The sequence below is a fragment of the Choloepus didactylus genome, chromosome Y (genome assembly GCF_015220235.1).
Source record: "Choloepus didactylus isolate mChoDid1 chromosome Y, mChoDid1.pri, whole genome shotgun sequence".
Taxonomy (NCBI): domain Eukaryota; kingdom Metazoa; phylum Chordata; class Mammalia; order Pilosa; family Megalonychidae; genus Choloepus; species Choloepus didactylus.
The window spans coordinates 19361322-19367811 of record NC_051335.1 but is presented as its reverse complement, the minus strand read 5'-3'; positions in this window follow the sequence as shown (position 1 = coordinate 19367811).

Below are 6490 nucleotides of genomic sequence, written 5' to 3'. Positions count from 1 at the left end.
GGTTTTCACAATCACGCAGTCATACCACATAAGCTACATAGTTATACAATTGTCTTCAAAAATCAAGGCCACTGTGTTGCAGTATGGACAGTTTCAGGTATTTCCGTCTAGCTATTCCAATATGCTAAAAACTGAAAAAGGATATCTGTATGATGCATAAGAATAACCTCCAGAAAGACCTTTTGACTCTATTTGAAATCTCTCAGCCACTGAAACTTTATTTTGTTTCATATGTCTTCCTCCTTTTGGTCAAGAAGGCTTTCTCAATCCCATGATGCCAGGGCCAGGCTCACTCCTGGGAGTCATATCCTGCATTGCCAGGGAGATTTACACCCCAGGAGTCATGTCCCACGTAGTGGGGAGGGCAGTGAGTTTACCTGCCGAGTAGGCCTAGCTAGAGAGAGAGGGCCACATCTGAGCAAGAAAGAGATTCTCTGGGGGAGACTCTTAGGCACTATTATAAGTAGGCTCAGCCTCTAGAGGCTACTTGGAGGATGGAATTGATGTGGACTAATTCAGAAACAGGCCAATCATGACACCACAGGATTTAGAATTATGACAATGATGATAGAGACAACAACAATAGCTAATATAATTTAGCACTTACTACATGCCAAAAACATTTTTAGCTTTTTACATAATCAGTAATGTAATACAACAACCATAGCAATAGGAAGAAAAGTATTCTATCCACTTATCAGAAATTGTGGCCCAGAGGGATTACACAATTTGCTAAAGATCTCAGTTAGGAAGGATGAGCTGGGATACAAACCTAGCATGTTTTCTTCCAGAGTCTACATGCTTAACATGTACCACATCAGCTGTTGTTCAAAACAAAATGGATTCCATAATATTACCTAGTAAATTGAGATGAGCAGAGTAATTTCTTCTAAGGGAGAGGAAACTGTGAAGGATGAATCCAGGATTTCTACCATGGGTAAAAGGTAAGATGCATGTGTATAAACAATATTTTTAAAAGAGGAAATTCTTTCTTTCACAAAATGCTGCTCATTGGTATGTATTTTAACAACACAAAAGTTTCTGACATTCATTTGAGCTCTATAATTATTGTTCCGGTTTGCTAATTTTACCATTTTGCAAAACACCAGAAATGGCTTGGCCTTTATAAAGGGGGTTTATTTGGTTACACAGTTACAGTCTTAAGGCCATAAAGTGTCCAAGGTAAGGCATCAATAATCGGGTACCTTCACTGGAAGATGGCCAGTGGTGTCCAGAAAACCTCTGTTAACTGGGAAGGCACGTGGCTGGCATCTGCTCCACAGTTCTAGTTTCAAAAGGGCTTTCTCCCAGGACATTCCTCACTAGGCTGCAGTAGCAAGCTCCTTCTAGCTGAGCTTCTTATATAGGACTCCAGTGATTTAGTTTAGAGCCACCATGAATGGTTGTGGGCCATATCTCCATGGAAATTATCCAATCAAACATTCCACTCACAGTTGATTGTTACATCTCCATGGAAACACTCAATCAAAGGGTTCCAACCTAATCAACTCGAATATGTCTGCCTCCACAAGATTGCATCAAAGAACAGGGCATTTTGGGGGACATAATACATCCAAACTGGCACAGTTATAATAAAAGAAATGAATGCTGAATTGCGCTAATTTTGTCCAAGAAACTGATACACTAAGTTGTGGCCCAAGAATATTAATATGAAATAACTCTATAGCAGGCAGTTTAGTATTTTGTTTACAGGCAATTTGGCAGGTAGAATCTTCTAACCTAGAAGTAAATGGCTTCTAGATGGGGGGAGGGGCTTATTTTTGTCATGATATGAAAAGCTAACTTAACCATAGATAGGATTAGTAGCCTTATTTATAGTGGTCATTTCACTTGGATTTTTTTCTAAATTGTCTTAGAGACACAGAAGTACAACACTTTAACAATTCTTTCTCTAAAGATGGCTGAAACTGTATGGAAAATGAGCTTGAATATTATTTTTGGTGTTCTTGACAGCCAAATAATCACCACAGGTGTTGTTATGGTTCTACTGTGTATACTGAGATTGATAATCTTCATTTGAAAGTGTATTTCCTGAGATCAATGTTCTAAAAATATATCTCGCCATTTAGATGAACACTGTATGTGATATTTATTAATGTTAGAAACAAATTCTCCTGTAAGAGGATGGTCAGAAATGACAATATTCTTGTTGAGCTACTCTTAGGTATAATGGTTTTGAAGTGCCTAGTAGTCAGGGAAACTGAGACTGTTATATTGACAGTAAAGGTTTATCTTGATCAGTTGGTTGTGATTTTTTTCTGGTATCTTATCCAGGGAAAAGAGTATGCTGAGCTTTAATGTCAACGAATCAAAAGGACTGGCTTCAGACCATATCCAAATAGAAATGACGTGTCATTTCTAGTTACTGATGCTTTTGCTGCTGACGATCTACAACTCCAAAAAAAAAATTCATTTTTACAGCACTTCTATATAGACAAGCATTCTTTGGTGCCTAGTTTTCCAGGGCTGCTGTGAAAAATAGCACAAACTGATTGGCTTAAAAAACAGGAATCAATTGTCTCACAGTTTTGGGTGCTAAAAGTCCTAAATCAAAGGTGATGGCAGGATAAAATTTTCTCCCAAGTCTGTGGTGTTCTGATGGTGGATTGCTGCAATGCAGAGCTAAACCTTCACCTCCATCACATGGTGATCCATTTCTGTCTCCCCTTTTGGCTCCTACTGAGTGACTGCATCTGGATTTCCTCTGTTTATAAGGATTTCAGTCAAATTGGATTAAGGCCTGCCCTGATTCAATTTTGCCTCATCTTAATAGGATCTTTGAAAATCCCATTTACAAATAAGTCCACACCCACAGAACTGAGGGTTGGGACTTGAACATGTTTTGTGGGGGACAAGATTCAATTCTCAACACTTAGTATGAAAGGAAACATAGGCTTAGAAAGCTATTTCTTTTCAAGACTTTATAAATGAGAGTAATAACTAAACCAAGAGCAATATCATTTCACACTTTTAAAAAAGTTTTGTAGATACCATTCCATTCCTCTTCACAATACTGCCGTAGAGATGGCTTTGGTCATTTCTTTTTACAAAAATTAATTTAAAATACATAATTTTTAGGTTTGTGCTGAAGATTATTTTATATTTTTAGGCTTTTCTATGCATAAAACAATTCAAAATACCCCTCGTATATGAATCTTTATGAAACTCCTACCATTAAGAATTTCAGAGTCAGCAGTTTCATGTAAGGCAGTAAAGCAATCCACTGACTAGAAAAATAAACGTGTATAAAGATTTGAGGATATGAGCCAATCATCTATTGAATTTCACAAGCAACACACAAAGTAACACCTGCCAGGGAAACACAGCAGGGAAATAGGCAGCAATAGGCAGCAAGTGCCACACTCTTGAGATTTTCCTAGAGTAAAGCATTCCCTGGTTCCATCCAAGGAGAAGGGTATGTTCTTTCTTGCAGCTGTTATTGTTCTTTTCCTTAGAAATGCAGATATATATTGTTCTAGTTTGCTAATGCTGCCAGAATGCAAAACACCAGAAATGGATTGGCTTTTATAAAAGGGGGTTTATTTGGTTACACAGTTACAGTCTTAAGGCCATAAAGTGTCCAAGGTAACACCTCAACAATCGGGTACATTCACTGGAGGATGGCCAATGGTGTCTGGAAAACCTCTGTTAGCTGGGAAGGCACATGGCTGGCATCTGCTCCAAAGTTCTGGTTCCAAAATGGCTTTCTCCCAGGACATTCCTCTCTAGGTTGCAGTTCCTCAAAAACGTCACTCTTAGTTGCACTTGGGATATTTGTCCTCTCTTAGCTTCTCCAGAGAAAGAATCTGCTTCCAATGGCTGTCTTCAAACTGTCTCTCATCTGCAGCTCCTGTGCTTTCTTCAAAGTGTCCCTCTTGGCTGTAGCTCCTCTTCAAAATGTCACTCATAGCTGCACTGAGTTCCCTCTGTTTGTCAGCCCATTTATATGGCTCCACTGATCAAAGCCCACCCTGAATGGGTGGGGCCACGCCTCCATGGAAATTATCTAATCAGAGTTATCACCTACAGTTGGGTGGGGCGCATCTCCACAGAAACACTCAAAGAATTACAGTCTAATCAACACACTGATACTTCTGCCCACACAAGATTACATCAAAGATAATGGGGTTTGGGGGACATAATACATTTAAACTGGCATATATATATATATATATACACACACACATAATTTATTTATAAATGGATTAAAAAATTTCCACATTTCTTAACTGACACTTTTGAATACATATCAGTCTTCCAGATTTGTTAAAATTGTTGCTTATTTATTTAATTACTGACTGACTGCTTGAGAAACCTTATTTTTTTTCAGTCATTTAAGCTTCTAATTTATTTTGGAAAATCACAATAAAAAATGAAGTAATATTCACTGGATCATGCGATTTGAATTAAAAATGTGTGTTCCAAGCCATGATTCTCTGTACTAGATTGAAGCATGTACCCCAGTTTAGACAGTTCTTAATCTTAATCTGAATTCCTGTGGATGCGAACCTATTATAAATAGAATCTCTTGAAAATGCCATTTTTATTTAAGATGTTTCCCAACTGAATGTGGTTGGGTCTTAATTTGGATCACTGGAGTCCTTTGTAAGCTGAAGAAATTCAGACATAGTAAGAGAAAGCCAAGGGGAGGAGCCAGAAGCCAGAGTCAATGGAACCCAGAAGAGAAAGGACAGGACATTTCCATGTGATGCAAGGCAGAGATGTGAGCCAAGGAACCTCAAGGACTGCTCACAAGCCAAAACCAGAATGTTACAGATTTTGTAGAGAAAGCATGGCTTTGCTGATGCCTCAAGTTTGGACTTCTAGCCTCAGAACAGGGAGCCAATAAATTCTCATTGTTTAAGTCATCCCATTGTGTGAGATTTGTCATAACAACCTAGCAAACCAAGACACTCTCTCACTACTTATAAAGTCTTGAGTTAGGGACATTAGCTCACTAGGTATGTTTCTTATCTTCAAATTAAGGTTGTGATTATTAAATGCACATTGTTTGACATGCAATTGCTGAATATATTATATTGTTATTTTATGCTAAAAATACCTTAGAAATCTCAAGATAGAATAATTGAATTTGAAATATGGAGGGTTTCTTTAGGATCACCTTGCCCAATCCTTCATTTAACTGGAAAGGAAACTGAGTGAAGTGATGTTGATTACAAAATTAGTGAAAGATTGAAGGTTTGAAACTAGATTTCTTAATCATTGGTTTAATTTTCATGCTCATTTCTTAATTCTAGCTCTTAAACAGATTTTTTTCTTCATTGAAGAAGGAAAAGAAACAGTTAAGAGCAGTTGTTGCTGTCTATTCGTGGCAATTTATAGTTGCAATACCATTTTCCTGAATGAAGAATCCAATAAATAAATATTGTAGTAACTGCCGGATGTCAGATATAGAACAGGATACATTGGCCAGATGGTTAATTTCAATATAAAAATATTTTTCTTGCCTATTTAAAGGCTTTTCAAAATCTAAAAGAAAGCATTTTCTTCTTTGGCTTAGGAGGAGGGGAAAGCCAGCACAGCAAAAGTGCAAATGTTGAGAATGTGGAGGGCTGGATTGGGCTAGGGTTAAACTTACCACCTGGAAAGATTTTATCTGGTAAGAACAAGGTGACCAATCCATTCTGATTTTTCTGTGGAGACAATGAGTTAGAATAAAATGAGAGAAAGCATTTCAAATTGTTTGGAAAGTATCAATTGCCATATTGCCATAGCAAGTATACACTTGAAATATTGCTTTTTAAAATATATATATATGTGTGCACACACATGTCAGTTGTCTCATTTAGATCATAGGTTGGTCCAATACCATTCTCAAACAAGGTGTCATTCAGTGTCTAGCGTATTACCCATTCTGAGTTTATCCTTTGGAGTTACCCTACAATGTAGGTATTGCCCCTGCTTTCAGTTGAAGAAACTACAGTTCAAAGTAGTTACATTGTTCATTGAAATTACACAAAGTTTTCTTCTAGTTTTACAAACATAGATTTGGTTATAATTCTGTGAGGTCAGAGTGTCTCATTAAGGCCATGGGATAGTTCAGCAGGAGCCTCGTACTTATTCCCACAGGCAGCTCAGTGGATTAGAGCAGAACTAGGGCTGATGTTCAGCCAGTAAGTACTGATTCAGCCAAAATTATTTGGAAATACTTCTGGACCACTTGATAATTTGCTGCCATCCCTAACTTCCAGGTAGAATACTGCCATGCCACCCACCTCTGTGCTCTGCTTGGCACCAGCCTACCTGAACCCTCCTCACCTGGGAAACTCCCAGATTGCCCCACAATTCAACATAACAGAAAGCATAACCAGTTTAGAAGGAAGTTCCTGTACCCTGTTTACTACTTTGCCCAGCCGGAAGGAAGTAGGAAAGGGGAGGGAGTTGACTACTTCCTGCCTTATTATTTTATTGGCCAAACCCACTCGACTCAGAGAACAACTCATCTTGG